Source organism: Pleurodeles waltl, chromosome 7, assembly GCF_031143425.1.
Source record: "Pleurodeles waltl isolate 20211129_DDA chromosome 7, aPleWal1.hap1.20221129, whole genome shotgun sequence".
Taxonomy (NCBI): Eukaryota; Metazoa; Chordata; class Amphibia; order Caudata; family Salamandridae; genus Pleurodeles; species Pleurodeles waltl.
Window position 1 is genome coordinate 281,996,174 of NC_090446.1, and position 16,814 is coordinate 282,012,987.

General features: G+C 45.6%; 1 protein-coding gene across 1 annotated transcript in view; it reads right to left on the bottom strand.

Moving 5' to 3' along the window:
• Window positions 1-16,814, bottom strand: part of RNF114 (ring finger protein 114) — a 145,756-nt gene that overhangs the window by 12,306 nt on the left and 116,636 nt on the right. The gene's annotated exons all lie outside the window — the stretch shown is intronic.

Sequence of the window (16,814 nt, forward strand, 5' to 3'; positions counted from 1 at the left end):
AGTGCTCAGAGAGTGAGCTAAGATGGATACAACAACGCGGAATAAGGCAGTGAATAGATTCCATGGGTGTATAGGATTTTATATCAAACAAACATAAGCAGAGATCCTATCTGTTCATATATGGTATCTCCTGGCAAACTATAACATGTTTTGAAAGCAACTTCGGTAGGAGATTTCGATGATTCGACTTGCAGTTAGTCTTTGAGTCTCTTCAGGACAACAGTCATTGTCTGACTACAGTTCCCAAGAAACCATGGACTCTTAGGAACCTCAATAAGGCATCCTGTAAGCAACATGTGCTACAATACTTCGAGAGTCTTCAATGTATATCAAGCAGTGCGGTTAGTCAGACAGTTCTGGTGGGGTAAACTAATTATTCATGGGAAGTACACCTTTGTATTGTGCTGAGAAAGTGGTCACACCTACACATACAGGATGACTATTAGACAAAGCCAACAATGCAAAACAGACCTCTCTGTCCTTTAGACAGTCCCATAGAGGTAAACGGACTACTCAGGAAAACCACACTTCTGCACTGTGTCATGCCAACAACATGATTGCTAATCATGCGGCAGAGCGCCTCAAACTCTGCCTGAAATGATGCACTGTCCTTCCATTTCTGTGATGGCCTAGCCACACATGTGGGGCAGTGTTTTTATCATCGAAAGTGGGTTAATGTATGGTGGTAGGAATTTTGTAGATTCCTGTGTATTCTTGAAGTTTCTGTCACAGAAATGGAAGGAAAATGTGTAATTTCAGGCAAAGTTTGAGGTTTGCAGAGCATTGGGGGTAAGGGACTTTGTGGGATCCATGTAAGGCACACCCACCCAGGGCTTCCTTGGTTGTCTAGGTTTTAAAAATGTCTGTGGTTTGTGGGTTTGCATGGGTGGCAAAACAGCGTGACCCCAAATACAGCAGCTACCCCTATTCTTTATCTCTCAACGTAGTGAACAGGCCTTTAAGTGTCACAGTCTTCTGGCCCACCCACAAGAATTGGGTACCATTCTTATTGGTAAACATGTGGGAACTCTGAGATGTTGAAAATGTGTGTCTCCCCAAAGATTCCAGACCTCCGTCACAGAAATGTGATGAAAATGTGTGTTTCTTGCCAACTTTTGACATTGCAAGGGCTTCTGGGTAACATTAACTGAAGACAACCATGCAAGTCACACACCTCTGGACTCTCCTGTATGTCTAGTTTTTAAAAATGTTCAAGCTTGCTAGGTTTCCCCAGGAGCTGGCTAAGCTAAAGTCGAAAAACTACAGCTACCCACATTGAAAAAAGGGGTCAGTTTTCAGTGGAAAAATGTGGTGTGTCCATATTTGTTTTGGTCTGTTTCCTATTCCAGGCACTAGGTCTACCCATACAAGTGAGGTACCATTTTTATCAAAAGACTTGTGAGAGCATACAACAGTAGAACATTTGTTTTTATCAACTGAATTTTGCTGCATTGGTGCCTTTCAAATGTAAGTCAGTGTATGAAAAAGAGGACATTTTGTAAAATACCCTCTAAATCATACTCTAGAATGGGTACCACAAATAAGCACTGCTCCTTAACTCCATATCTTGTGAAAATTGTAAAAAACATAGGTTTCCTTGATACACAATTTTTCACCCTACATATTTCACCATATGAATTGGTCTGTAATCGGGACACAATGAAAAACCATTGGACGGTGCATCTCAGTTGTTAGCTATGGGTACCTTGGGTTCTTGGAGAACCTAAAAACCCTGTATACCCCGACAACCAGAACAGTCTAGCGCTCGTAATGGCATAGTGTTCAAGTAAATCGGTTATAATGACAAAGAATTACAGATGAAAACATGGTCACAAATCGCTGTTTTTTCCTAATTTTTCAATATTCCTTTACTTCAACAGTTATTTTCTTTGGGAAAACTTTGAGGGAGCTACACGTATGACCCTTTGCTGAATGTGGATTTTGTTTACTTTTCAGAAACTAATGGTTTTCCTGGATCACCCTTGTGGTTCACACTGGTTTCCACCACAAACTGGAAATGCTTTGAGAACACACAACATAGAAATATGGGCTACCTCTTTGAACATTGCCACAACTGCTGTACAAAACTAGGGTTTTTGAATCAGCTTTGCATGTTCCTGACAGCTGGAAAAATAGTGACTTCAGCGCAGCAAACTGTTTGCTGACGTCATTTTTTGGGGAAAAACAGACATTTATCTGGAGCAATTTTTTCCTATTTTTCTAAAAAACAAAAACAAAACCTTGCTATATTTTTCTGATTTTCTATGTCCCCTCCAGGGGAAGCCTCACACCCAGAGGACCTTTAGAATCACCAGGATGTTGGAAAAAAGGATGCAAATTTGGCTTGAAACCTTATGAGGTAGGTTAGGGAGCCTCAAGCAGAACTACCAGGAGCCTAAAAAGGGTTCAGCACTAGGGGGTGGGGAGGGGTAGCATTTAATGGGTTAAAGGCTCTGTCTGAATCAGAGAGGAACGGGTTTCTTACCTTCAGCAAGGATGTTTCTGGGGGATTCTCTATCCAACTTCAGATTCCTCTCCTTATGAATATTTCCCAGGTGTCAGCCTGGATCTTGAAACTTCAAAAGCGGTACTTCAGTAGAAAGGTAAGTGGCATTGTTCAGCTTGGAACTCCTCTCCAGGTGGAGCTGCATAAAAGCACCACACATGCTACTTTCTTAGGCAGTGTGCATCCGCAGATGTACAGCCCTGTAGGAGACTGGCTTTACCTGTCCCCATATTTAAACATTGGCACCTCCTTAGATAGAAAAGAGTCCAGGTCACAAAAGGTGGGAGGGTCAAAAAGGAATCGACAGTAAAAAAGAATATGAAAGATAGTGTGATGGATACTTTCAACCACAGATCCCTCACATTGTGAACAGATACCATGGCAGCACCAGTCTAGGTTGTGGGTCTGTGAACAGGCTCAGATCAAAACGTCTTGCAGGATCAAACAGGGAAAATGTGTCTTGCCAGACCTGACTGTCGAGGCAGTAGTGTTTCATGAACGTATGTACCGAGGCCCACGCAGCCACCTGACAAATATACAGGACAGGCGCTCCGTGTGCTTGCTCAGTGGCAGCAGATTTGGCTCTGGTGGAATGAGCCTATAAAGCTTCTGCAGGCTGCATCTTAGCCCATGTGTAGCAGAATTATATGCATAAAACAATCATTTGGAATTGGTAATGCACGCCTTTATTACAAACCTTAAGTATTTCCGGTGGGAAGCATGTATGGGTATGTGGAAGTAAGCATCCTTGACATCTAATGTTGACATGTAGTCCTGTTGTTTGAGCAAGGGAATCACATCTTGAAGTGTCACCATGTGAAAGTGATCTGATTTGATGTAAAGATTTAGTGTTCTGAGGTCTAATATGGGTCTCAGTGTTTTGTCCTTTTTTGGAATTAGGAAATACAGGGAGTAAACACCTGTTCCTTTTTGATGATTGGGTACTAGTTCTATTGCTTCTTTTTGTAACAGCGCTTGGACTTCTAGTTGTAACAGATCTAAGTGCTGTTTGGACATGTTGTGTGCTCTTGGAGGCACATTTGGTGGTATTTGTAGGAACTCTATGCAATAACCATGTTGGATAATGGCTAGGATCCACGAGTCTGTAGTTATGTCTTTCCAATTTTGGTAATAATCGGTGAGTATCCCCCCCACTGGTGTTGTGTGTTGGAGGTTTGTGACGTTTGAGTCACTGTTTAGTTCGTGGGGTTTTTGGGCTTTGGAATTTCCCTCTTGTTTTAGGGAACTGTCCACCCCTATATTGTCTCCAGAAGCCTCCTCTTTGGTATTGGCCCTGGTATGTGGGTGTGGCCTGTGAGGTAGAGGGTTCTGTGCTTTGGGCCCGAAACCCCCCTCTAAAGTGTGGCTTCCTAAAAGTGCCTCTGCTTTGTGGGGAGTAGAGCGCGCCCATGGCTTTGGCCGTGTCAGTGTCCTTTTTTAGTTTGTCTATTGCTGTATCCACCTCCGGACGCACGCGGTTGGGCCGACCAGGCCCCGCCGAGGAGTGGAAGCCCCGAAGGGCCGCCGGAGCTCTTCTTTTCTTCAGTGTCGATGTGCTATCACTAACCCGATACCGAGCGCAAACAATACCGTCGAATTTTCCGACTGTTAACTAACTTTTCCGAACCGAAACACGGAGCGAAGAGGAACACGTCCAAACCCGATGGCGGAAAAAACCCCAATCTAAGATGGAGTCGACGCCCATGCGCAATGGAGCCGAAAGGGAGGAGTCCCTCTGTCTTGTGACTCGAAAAGACTTCTTAGAAGAAAAACAACTTGTAACACTCCGAGCCCAACACTAGATGGCAGGATAATGCACAGCATGTATATCTGCAGCTACACATGCCATCGAACAGATTAAATTCCCAATGTGGCATCCCAGTAGGGCTTTGTGGAAACAAATGGTGCAAACCTTTCAAAATTCTCATCACAACATGATTTAAATAAAGAAGGCTGGTCGGTCCGACAACCGGAAAAATGCTGCAAGAGCTGACAAGTAGCCTTTAACAGTGCCCTAAGCACAACCATGTCGGGCCAGAGACAAAAACAACAAAACTTCAGACAACTTGGCTAGCAGTGGATCAATTTAGTGGATACAGCACCAGTTCACAGATATGCCCCAAAGGCTAGCATATACCAGTTTCTTAGAGGACACCTAGCTGCCATGATGACATCAACCAGCTGAGAAGGATGGTCAAATGCAGTAAACTGCTGCAGCTCAATCTCCATGCATGAACATGCAAATTATACAAGCCCAGGTCCTAGAGGTTGCGCTGCTGCTACGACCAAAGCCTCCCGAAGTAGCAGCTTATTCGGAGGACAGATGCTCACACCCAAGGAGTTCTAGGTACAAAACTCTCCTGACCAAATTTGAAGTCACCAGGACAACTTCGGTCTGGGTGTTCATGATTTTCAGAACAAGATGAAAATAGAGGTAGGACCAGGAGTCCAGAGCTCCATTCCAGGCAGAATGAGTCTCTGAGAGGGATCATTTTTAGAAACTCCAGTGTGTAAATGTAATGACATTGCGTGTTCTTGCCGCTGGCAAAAAGATTGAGTCAAGGTTCTCCTTACTGATGGAAGATGTCTTGCGTCTCTTTCGAATATAGCTGTCTTTCGTAGTCTCCTAAGCATTACTGGCTGAGTTTATGCACCTTGCAGGTTAGAAACCCTGCCAGGTGGTTCACCGCTAGTGAAATTCACTGGCAGTCCATGCACTTCCAGAGCAACAGCGCCTCCCTGCACAAGATTAAAGACTCATTCCTCCTCTGTTTGCAGCAGTACTGCATGGTAATGTTGTCTGAGAACCTACACAAGCCTTCCTCTGATGGATTGCAGGAAGGCCATCAAAGCCAAGCGAGGTGCCCTTAACTCAACAAGTTAATGTGGAGATGAGCTTCTGACAGAGAATGGAGGCCTCTCATCGCCACCTTTATCAGAAGGCCTCTTCAACCCAGAGATAATGCATCCATCTCCATTGTTAAATCTGGGTGAGGTAAGGAGAGGGATCTCCCACTGACCCGATCGCAGTCCAGCAGTCACCACGGCATAGCCTTTGCAGATTTCTCAGAAATCTACTGGCCATAGTTGGACTTCAGGTCCCAAGTGAGAGCCTGCATATACCATCTGGTATGTTACACAAGCAGAATGTAGTAGTCCAATAATCCCAGCAGCGTTGAAATAATCTACACCAAGATCCAGGACAGAGTCTGAAACCTAGCGATCACAGTCCTGATGTCCTGGACTCCCCCCTCCAGAAGAAAGGCACAAATCTGTACCATACTATATCCAGATTGAGTTTGATGAAAGGGAGCATATGAGAAGGAGTCAAGTGTGACTCTGGCACATACATAACAAACCCAAACAATATGAGCAGGTTCATGGTTGTCTGGAGGTGGTTGTCGAATACATTGGGTGAGCCCGCATTTATAAGCAAGTCGCCAAGTAAGGGGAAATCTGCTACCCTCAACACTAAATGGACACTGGTGCGGCCAACAGGTAGCACTTTGAAGTGAAAATGCTCCTGTCCCACTGGGCAACACAGGTTTGCCTTTGGGCCTGCAGTGTGGGAAGTATGAAAATAAGTGACAGGCACATCCAACGCCACCATCGATTCCCTGGGATCCAGGCCAGATAGGACCCAGGGTAGAGGGAGCATTTTGAATTTTTCCTTCAGCAGGGCTACACTGAGAGAAAGGAGCTCTAAAATAGGACACAGACCTCCATCCTTTCTTAACAGAAGGAAGTAGCAGATGAAACACACAGCTGCTACTTTCGATGCTTAAATGTCTTCTTGGCTTTGAGGCCAAAACAGCCCGCACTTCAGGTGCAACAGGGACATGTGCTCCTCACTCAGCCGCCCTGATGGTGGTGGAAGGTGCAACGGTATGGAAAAAAATGGGAGGACATATCCATGACGGACAATTTGAAGAAACCTTTTGTCAGAGTTGTGGGTTTGGGACCCCTGGAGGAAATATTGAAAACGGACCCACAATGGGTGGGTGTCAGCCAAAAGGGACACACTAAAGGAGTTTTGAGACTGTGGTTCCCGAAAGACAAGAGACGGCGCTGTACGATGTCTCTGATGCCCTGGCTCTGTTTTTGTGAGCTACAACTTGATCATGAAAAACTGGATGGCCTTCTTGTCTGGCATGGCTACAGTGAGGGCAAAATTACTGGTGGAATTTTATAATGGGGGAGGTTAGACCCAAGGAACATGGTGTGGCCCTGCGTTTCATAAACCATTCCAGGGCAGTATGAGCTGACTGAATCAGAGGGGGATAGGAGCAAGACCACATGAACGAGTTTGGGAACCTGAACTTTCCTTTCAACTTTTCCGAATCACAGCATGAAGTCCTTCAGTGCTTAGCGAGGTAAAATTTAGCCCCCTGGTCATGAAGGCCTTCAGGTTTACCTGTGCGCTGTCACCACAGGTTCTGGAGTTGTACTCCTATCCCAGGCATCACATCCGCACCTCATTGGGTTTGATAACAGACAGTTTTTTGACAGTCTCTACGAGGCTTAAACCGTATTGTTTTGGGAGGTGCCATTCCTTGAACACTGTGAAAAATGTGGAAATAAAGACTTGTCAACGACTGAGGTGTAGCTCCAGATCCACATGCGAATGCACAGAAAGAAGGGAACTGACATCTACCTGCACACAAGAGTGACACTTTGAAGTACAATCTGAAGTTTGGGGAATATTCACAAGGTGAGGAATCTGCGACTAGAAGTATCCATCAGAAATTACCTTTTTATGTCATTCTAGCATTCAATAGCATATATTCTGCTAGATTAAATTCCACAGTTTTATTTTGTGGCATAAGAGTTAAAAATATTTTTAAGTTGCAAATATGTATATGTCTATGAGTCCTGAAATGTATATTGAGTTCTTAACTGTGAAAAAGGTAACACACTAAGAGATTGACAAGTCTCCTGTAGCACATTTCCAAATGGTATATCCTACTCTTTAAACCAAGTCAAGATATTCAGTAATTGAAGCCTGATCCCAACCGATCATGGTATTCTTTGTGTCGATTTTTATTTCGCTCATCACCTCGACACAACACATGAGTGCCATCTTTTTCCCCCCAATTGTGTATCTATCAGTAGTGAAGGCTGGATTGTCTTGTGGAGTAAAGGCCCAACCAATTATGTGAATTATGTATGCATCTTCAGAATATTTTTTATTAGTAGGCAGTATGTTCCTCCTTCAATAGAACCCTTTTGCAAAGTCCTAAGGGCTGTGCAAGGGCTACTGTTTCACAACAGAAAGAATCTCACAAAATGATCCAGCTTTTGAAAGAACAAGTCAGGGACACTATATGGTGTATTCCTGTAATATATATTGAAACTTAGGGGGCAAATTATTTTATACAGGGCAGGTCTGCCTAATAATGAAAGACAACTGATTCAATTATAGAGCACTGATGTTCTGCAACAGCAGGCTCAAGTGATCAGTACAGAAGGTCTGAGAATCAGACTTATATCCCCAGATGTTTAAACAGCATGTAACAATTATATCTGGCATTGAAAGTTCTGGAAAGCATATATCTCTCAGTGGGAACAAGGACTTTGACAAATTAAGATGAGATCAGGTAGAGTTACCTTAAGTACCGAAGACTGCCTTTACCCGATGTAGTGTACTATATAGCTCTGCACAAATATTAAGACATTACTGGTGTACTTAGAGATATGTTCATCCCAACCTCCAGTGAATTTACATTCTCTAAATCAGGCGTCTCTATGAATCCATTTAATCAGGAGTTCAAACGACAGGACAAACAACATTGGGCATAGTGTTAGACATCATTTTGGCCAATGGGTTAACATAATATTAGCCTAACACATGATAGAAAGTATGGTCTAAATACCCTCCTGTCTATTAAAAGAGCCATAAAAGGCAATTTCAAAAGTCAAACGTTTTATTTGCATCCAGTAACACTAATGAAATCAGTGCTTCACATTCATCAGTGAAAAGTAAGTGATTATAGAAGCCATTATATAGTCTACGTTGATTAAACCCCAATCATATGGGAACAAATCCAGTCTGATCCAGAAGTATTAGAGTATAAACAACCAGTGATAATCTATTTTTCAGGTCTCACTATCTAGAAGTGAGGTTGCCTATCTGAGGAGCATTTTTTATCTATCCTCCTGCTTTATGAATCAGTGCTCTAGAGGCAGCCCTTAAGTATAACAGCAGCACACATCCTCCCTGGATGCCATGTGCATGTCAAGCGAGGTCATAGATCTGCGCCAGCCATGTTTTTGTGTGAAAATCTAACAGGAGGCCATTAAGGCCAGATGTCTTAACTGAATTTAGCTGAAGGTATGTTGTTTTTACTTCATTCACTGTAATTTCCTACTCTAGGTGAAGTTTAGGCCCTACCCCAGATATCTGGCAGTCTATATAAGTTTAAATTCACGAATAAGTCTTAACTTATAGATATATTTTTAAACTGTAGCAGAGTATTGGTCACCTATTACCTGAATACATGTATTCATGTTTTTCTCTGCAATACTCCTCAAGTACTCATTTTGCTTATTCAATCTCTTAATATAGTTATTTTTATGTATTCAGATACCCTGAATGTGCTCACTGGGCAGGAACTATTTATATTCATCTCTTTGCAGGCAATGATCTTGCAACATACTCTGTAGACTCCTGTGTGCTTGTCTCTCAAGATCTATTAAAGGGATGTGGAATTTAATAAAGTATCTACTTGTCCATGTGACAGGTTGCTTCTTAAATCTACTTGTCCTGTTAAAAAATCTACTTGTCCCTTTGGTGCCATGTAGTGCGATGACAGATTATGGCAGCAATATCACTATGTAAGAGGTCTGATAATAGCCTCCCTGATTATGCCAGGGCTACTACTATAGTAGTGCTTGAATACTTGCAATTTCAATCCCTACTATAGCAATTTCCTTATTTTGCCACCTTTCTGCAGATGTCCATACTGGGGTTGGAGGAAGCAGTAAGCAACAGTTACAGGGCTGGAATGCTTTTGTGTCTGCAAACTTGCATGTTTTAAGGATTTTCACTTCTCCAATCTTTTCCCATAGTGAGGAAAGGTTGGACATTTACTCCTGATAATGGCAGAAGTAGAAGTTTTTCAAGCGTTGGGAAAAAAGTTTGGAAAGTGAACTTGTAAACCCTCAATAGATTTTCACATGAGCATGCATATTTGCTTGTGCTAAAATACAGTTCACAAATATTTTCTAGGAGTACGATTTACTGGTCTACTTCTGTAAGTTCTTATGAATTCATGAGACCCGCTAATTTAAAGACATGTATTATAGGTGCACTTTTGTGACTTTGTTTCAGAATTGGGTCCCTAATTAGGTCTGACGTTAACAAAGACATTTTGTTTTTATTAAACTTCTATCCCTCTCCATCTATTGGCTGGCTTTACTGTGAGTGAGCGAATTCTGCTCTTCGACAAGGAGCATAGTGGCACACAAAGTAGCTTTTTTCAGTACCAGGAACTACTGTGGCAATCAGTGGCGTAACAAAACTGGAGTGGGCCCCCTGCAAAGCACATGGTACCCCTTCAGATTCACTCAGGGCAGGTGCTGTTCGGAGGGAGCCCCCTGGACCGGGCTGCGGGGCCTTTGTTAAGCCACTAAATGTGAGCTTTTTGAGACCAAAAACTTCTTTCTTTTTGCCAGTGTTTGTTACAGTGGTGAGTGCCTGGTAGCTCCCACAGCAATAAAGTTTTACAAATGCCATGTCAAAACAAGACATGCATTGACGAAACCAAGAGTCGCGTCAGATTGGTTGGCTTTGCCAGTGCTTGTTTATTTTCATGCTTCCCATAATCTTGTTGAAAATGGTTACACTGATTTTCCATTAGGAATATTTTTTGGAAATACTAGCATTCATCAACACAGTTTACTAAATGATGCTTCAAAGAAATAGCACCTACATTTTCATTTTTTTCTTATTTTATTTTGAAAGCAAAGAATCATTACTCTTGCTTTCAAGCTTCTGCAGACATTTGCATCTAATTTAAGAGCATTCTGGGAGCATTATATTTAGCCTCATATTGTTAAACCTTTCAAACGTGTATACACTTTTTTTTTTTCTTTCCACTGGAACCACTGTCAGTAGAGCGGTGTCGCCTTTAAAAGTCTATTTACAGCGCTCACCCTAATAATGAAAACTTTTCATTAATGAATGACAAATACAAGTTTGAAAAGCATTGACATATGGACATGCATATTACCTCAACTGCAGACAGTTCCCTTCTCCGTAAACTGGCAGCTGAAGGGTTTGTGCTGCAGGGGATTGGGCCTACTTGTCCCAAGGACAAAAACATGAAAACTTGTTGCCCTGGACTCCAAAAAATATGTCCCGGTTGTCGGGCGATAGGAATTTGACATCCCTGTATTATCGCTTAAGCAAGGACCTTGCATTTCTATTTCCTTCCTTAAACCTTCCCCAGCTTAGTGGCTATATAAGGTGAGCACTTATACAACTTCCATAATGTCACCACACTAGTTACCCATTCAGTGTTTTCCGTAACTTAGTGTACTGTACCCAACGAACGAGTTACTTACCTTCGGTAACGACTTTTCTGGTGGATACATTAGCTACCTGTGGATTCCTCACTTAATGAATACTCCCATGGCGCCAGCATTCGACGTAAATCTTCTTCCTAGCTTCTGCACGTCGACGAGGACGTCACATTTGCCCACGCGACGCTGTCTGACGTCATACAGGCAATAAGAGGTCCTCGCCGACGTCAGTACCAACATTTTTTACGTGCCTGAGAACAATAATCCAATGCAATGAAAGATAAAGGCAACATCTCATAACATTGTAAACTACACATCTTTGCAAGAAGATGGCTATAGATTTAATAAAACCTCTTTTTTTTTTTTTTATCAATACATATATACACTAAATCTGTATATACAAAAATAAATATATACAAATATCCATATATACATAACCGATTGCAGTCCTAAAGACCAAGAGGAGCAAACCCAAGGATTACTTGGTAAGACCAAAAAGGCAACGGGGAGGCGGGTGGGACCGTGAGGAATCCACAGGTAGCTAATGTATCCACCAGAAAAGTTGTTACCGAAGGTAAGTAACTCGTTCTTCTGATGGATACAACTACCTGTGGATTCCTCACCTAATGAATAGAGTCCCAAAGCAGTACCGCGCCCGGAGGTGGGTGCCTGAATGGTCAAACCAAGAAATCCTGCATCACTGACCGTGCAAAATGGCCGTCCCTTCTAACCTCAGAGTCCAAGCAGTAATGTTTCGCAAAAGTGTGAAGGGACGACCAAGTTGCGGCCTTGCAGATGTCGACCACAGGAGCACCCCTAGCCAAGGCCGAAGTGGCCGACTTAGCCCTGGTGGAATGAGCTCTAATACCATCAGGAGGATCCTTCTTTGCTAAAGAGTAACAAATTTTAATGCAAAGAACAACCCACCTGGAGAGTGTTCTCTTGTGGACTGCCTTTCCTCTCCTCTTGCCCACGTATCCGATGAAAAGCTGATCATCCAGCCTGAAATCCTTCGTTCTGTATAATGAAGAAGCTTAACGCCCTCTTTGGGTCCAAGCGATGAAGTCTTTCTTCTTCCTTTGAAGGATGAGGCGGAGGATAGAACGTGGGCAGAGTAATTGTCTGGGCCAAATGAAAGGGTGAAACAACCTTCGGAAGGAAAGCAGCCTTGGTCCTCAACACCACCTTATCCCCATAAAAAGTTGTATAAGGGGGTTTTACCAATAAAGCCTGCAACTCACTCACTCTCCTTGCAGATGTTATGGCCACCAGGAAAACTGTTTTAATAACTAAGAACCTTAAGGGGCAAGAATGCATAGGCTCAAAAGGGGACCCCATAAGGAAAGTCAGGACCAAGGACAAATCCCATTGAGGCATAACGAAGAGTTTTGGAGGGTATTTATTCATAAGGCCCTTCAAGAATCGAAGTACTATAGGAGATTTAAATAACGATGGTTGGTCTGGAAGACAAATGAAGGCTGACAAGGCAGACAAGTAACCCTTAATAGTAGCCATTGCACAACCTTTCTGCGCTAAAGACAAAGCAAAAGATAAAACATCTGACATATGAGCACGTAAGGGATCAATCTGTCTCTCCCCACACCATACCACAAATTTAGACCACCTATTAGCGTAGATAGTTTTAGTGGAGTGTCGCCTGGCCGCTAAGATAACATCCACTACATCAGGTGGGATAGAGAAGGAACTCAGGTTGCCCCGTTCAATCTCCAGGCATGAAGGTGCAGGCTCTGGAGGTTGGGGTGTAAAACCTGCCCCTGCGACTGCGAGAGGAGGTCCGCCCTGAGAGGGAGACGGAGCGGAGGGCACATTGAGAGTTGAAGAAGGTCGGAATACCACACCCTCCTTGGCCAATCCGGAGCTATTAAAATGACTTGGGCCCGGTCTTGGCAAATTTTCCTCAATACTCGAGGAATCAAGGGTATGGGGGGAAACGCGTAAAGCAACTGGTCGCACCAGGTTCTCTGAAACGCATACCCCAACGCCCCCTGCACCGGATACTGGAGGCTGCAGAATAACGGACAGTGCGAGTTCTCCCGGGTGGCAAACAGATCTATCCGAGGAATCCCCCACAACTGGAAGATCAGACGGACTTGATCTGGATGGAGACGCCACTCGTGGTCGGCCGAGAAATGGCGACTGAGACTGTCCGCACGTACATTCAAGACTCCGGCCAGATGATTTGCTACCAAGCAAATCTGATGGTCCTTTACCCAGGACCATAGTCGAAGAGCTTCTCTGCAGAGAAGGTACGACCCTACTCCTCCCTGCTTGTTTATATACCACATCGCGGTAGTATTGTCCATCAGGACCTGAACCGACTGACTGCGAAGGGATGGGAGGAAGGCCTTGAGAGCCAGACGTACAGCCCGCAACTCCAACAGATTGATATGAAAAATGTGTTCCTCTGGAGACCAAAGCCCTTTGATCTCCAGATCCCCCAGATGAGCTCCCCACCCTAGAGTGGAAGCATCCGTTATGACCGTGATCACTGGTGGCGACTGCGTGAACGGCCTTCCTTGAGAAAGATTGTCGCCCGCAATCCACCACTTCAAGTCCGTAGCAGCATCTCTGGGGATCTTGACAGAACCTTTGTGTTGAGACCACTGCCTTCGGAGGCACCACTGAAAAGCCCTCATGTGCCAGCGAGCATGCGTGACCAACAGTATGCAGGAGGCAAACAGGCCGAGCAGACGAAGGACCTTGAGGACTGGAACGACCGCTCCACTTCGAAACATTGGAACCAACTCCTGAATATCTTGAATCCTCTGAGGCGGAGGAAAGGCTCGATCCAATGTTGTATCCAGTACTGCCCCTATGAACAGGAGGCGTTGAGAGGGCTCTAGGTGAGACTTGGGCACATTCACCGAAAAGCCCAGATCGAACAACAACTGGGTTGTCAACTGTAGATGGTGCAACACAAGCTCCGGGGACTTGGCTTTGATCAACCAGTCGTCTAGGTAAGGAAATACTGCTATTCCCTTCCTACTGAGCTCTGCCGCAACCACCGACATCACCTTCGTGAAGACTCGAGGTGCTGAAGTAAGACCAAACGGGAGGACCGCAAACTGATAGTGCTGCGACCCCACCACAAAACGGAGATACTTCCTGTGCGACTTGAGAATCGGGATGTGAAAGTAAGCATCTTGCAAGTCGACAGACACCATCCAATCTCCCTTGTTCAACGCCAAAAGCACCTGAGCTAGGGTCAGCATCTTGAACTTTTCCTGTTTGAGGAACCAATTCAAAATCCTCAGGTCCAGGATTGGTCGCAATCGACCATCCTTCTTGGGAATCAGGAAGTACCTTGAGTAACAACATTGACCCTTTTCCTGCTCTGGAACCAACTCCACTGCGCCCTTTGAAAGGAGGACTTGAACCTCCTGCTCTAACAACAGGAGGTGTTCTTTCGAACAATAAGATGGGCGGCGGAAACTCCCAAAAGGGAAGGGTGTAGCCTTTTCCCACAATGCTGGTAACCCAGGTGTCTGATGTGATAACTTCCCACTTGTGAAGAAAATGCAGTAACCTTCCCCCTACAGGAGAGGAGTGAGTGGGAATTGGTGGAAGCCTAAGGCTGCTTCCCCTGCTGCACCCCTCCAGAGGACGAGGAAGAGGCAGAGTGCTGCTGAGAGGCTCCCCTGGTACGGACCCTACCCCTCCCTATAATTGATCTAAAGGTGAGAGAGGAGGTAGGTTGTTGGAATCTCCCCCGAAAGGAAGAGGAGGATGAGCCACGACCAAATCCTCGAAACCTCCTAAAAAACCTGGAGGAGGCAGAAGAAGCAGCTTGCAGTCCTAATGAATTGGCCATGGCCCTGCTTTCTTTAAACCTCTCCAAGGCCGAATCCGCTTTGGCACCAAAAAGTTTGTCCCCATCAAACGGGAGGTCCAACAGGGTCGACTGCACGTCCGAAGAAAACCCTGAGTTGCGAAGCCAAGCCTGTCTCCTCGCAACCACTGCTGTGCCCATTGCTCTAGCCACGCGTCAGTTGTATCCGACCCAGATTGGATAACCTGGGTTGCAGCAGCCTGAGCATCCAACACGATATTCAAGAGTCCTTGAGGAAGCTGCGTATGCGATGATGTTATCTCGTCCATAAGAGCATAGATGTACCTCCCCAAGATACATGTAGCATTGGTGGACTTCAGCGCCATGCTACAAGATGCAAATATTTTCTTCTACTGTGAGTCCAACTTTTTGGAGTCTCTGTCCCCCGGCACTGTTGGAAAAGATCCAGGCGCAGATCTAGCAGAGCAGGAAGCCTGGACCACCAAGCTCTCCGGCGTAGGGTGTCTGGACAGAAAGCCAGGGTCAGATGGTGCAGCCCGATACCTCCTGGCCACAGATCTATTAACAGCCGAGGAAGATACCGGCTTCTTCCAGACCTCCAATACCGGTTCAAGCAAAGCCTTGTTGAATGGTAAAAGAGGCTCTGCCGCAGTAGAGGCCGGATGTAGGACCTCAGTTAGTAAATTTTGTTTCGCCTCAGCCACAGGCAAAGGCAGTTCAAGGAAGTTAGCCGCCTTCCTTACTACAGCATGAAAAGTGGCTGCCTCCTCAGTATACTCCCCTGGAGATGACAAGTCCCACTCAGGGGAAGTATCAAGGCCACTAGCTGTATCCAGTCCATGAAGACCTTCAGAATCCTCAATTTCACCTTCTTCCAGGACCCGTTGATATTCCTGTTCCTCCAAGAGACGGAGAGCACGTCTCCTAGAATGTAACCTCTCCTCAATACGCAGCGTCGACATGGCGTCTGCCGAAGTCGAGGAACGGCGCCGATCGCCGGATCCATCCGACGCCATGTCAGGCGCCACAGGAAGCTTCGACGCCGAGCTAGGAGCCGGATGAAGAGAGGTGCGTCTCGGAGTCTCAGATGGTCCCGACGGGGTCACTGGCCGAAACCCCGAAGTCGATGGAGCTGAAGCCTCCGGGGCCGAAACCTCTGGTGCCACCGGAGCCGACACCAGATCCGACACCGGCACCGAGCCCACATTCCCCAAGGGGAGAAAGGGCATGAAGGGTGCGGGCCGTAGCGGCGCCGGAGCACCCAAGCTGAAAGCCAACGGGCCCGAAGGACCAGTCGGAGCACTGCCTGGAGCCATCTGTTGGAAGATGGTGAACATCGCATTTAAAAATGCAGTATTATCGGTTCCAGGGGCCGGGAAAGCCGGATACTGGGGTGCCTGGATCGAAGGCGACCCCGACCTCGACGTCTGCGACGCCGGAGAGAACACCTGAGGCTGTGGCACCTCAACCACTGAAGACGTCTGCCCAGGCGAAGTCGGCGAAGCCGGAGAAGGCAACGGCGTTGATGGATGTGGAGTGACTGTGGGACTGACCTCCCAAGTCTTCCGACGCCGAGCCGACGGCGACCTCGATCGAGACCTCTCCTTGCTCGAATGGCGTCGTGAGTCCCGACGGCGCCGGGAGTCTCGATGACGCCGAAGAGACCTCGGCGAGGAGGACTTTCAATGATGTCTCTTCTCCTTTCTCTTCGACTTCACCATAAAGAGTTTGGCTTCACGCTCCTTCAGGGCTTTCAGATTCATGTGTTGACATGAATCACATGTAGCTACGTCGTGGTTGGAACTTAAGCACCACAAGCAGTCCGAATGTGGGTCAGGAACGGACATCTTGCCCCCACACTCCCGACAGGGCTTGAAACCAGACTTCCTCTGAGACATAGTAACCTCAGAGAAAAAACACGCAGCAGAAAAACACACTGTAACTTCGAAAGCAACAGTAGCTCCCTCGTAGATA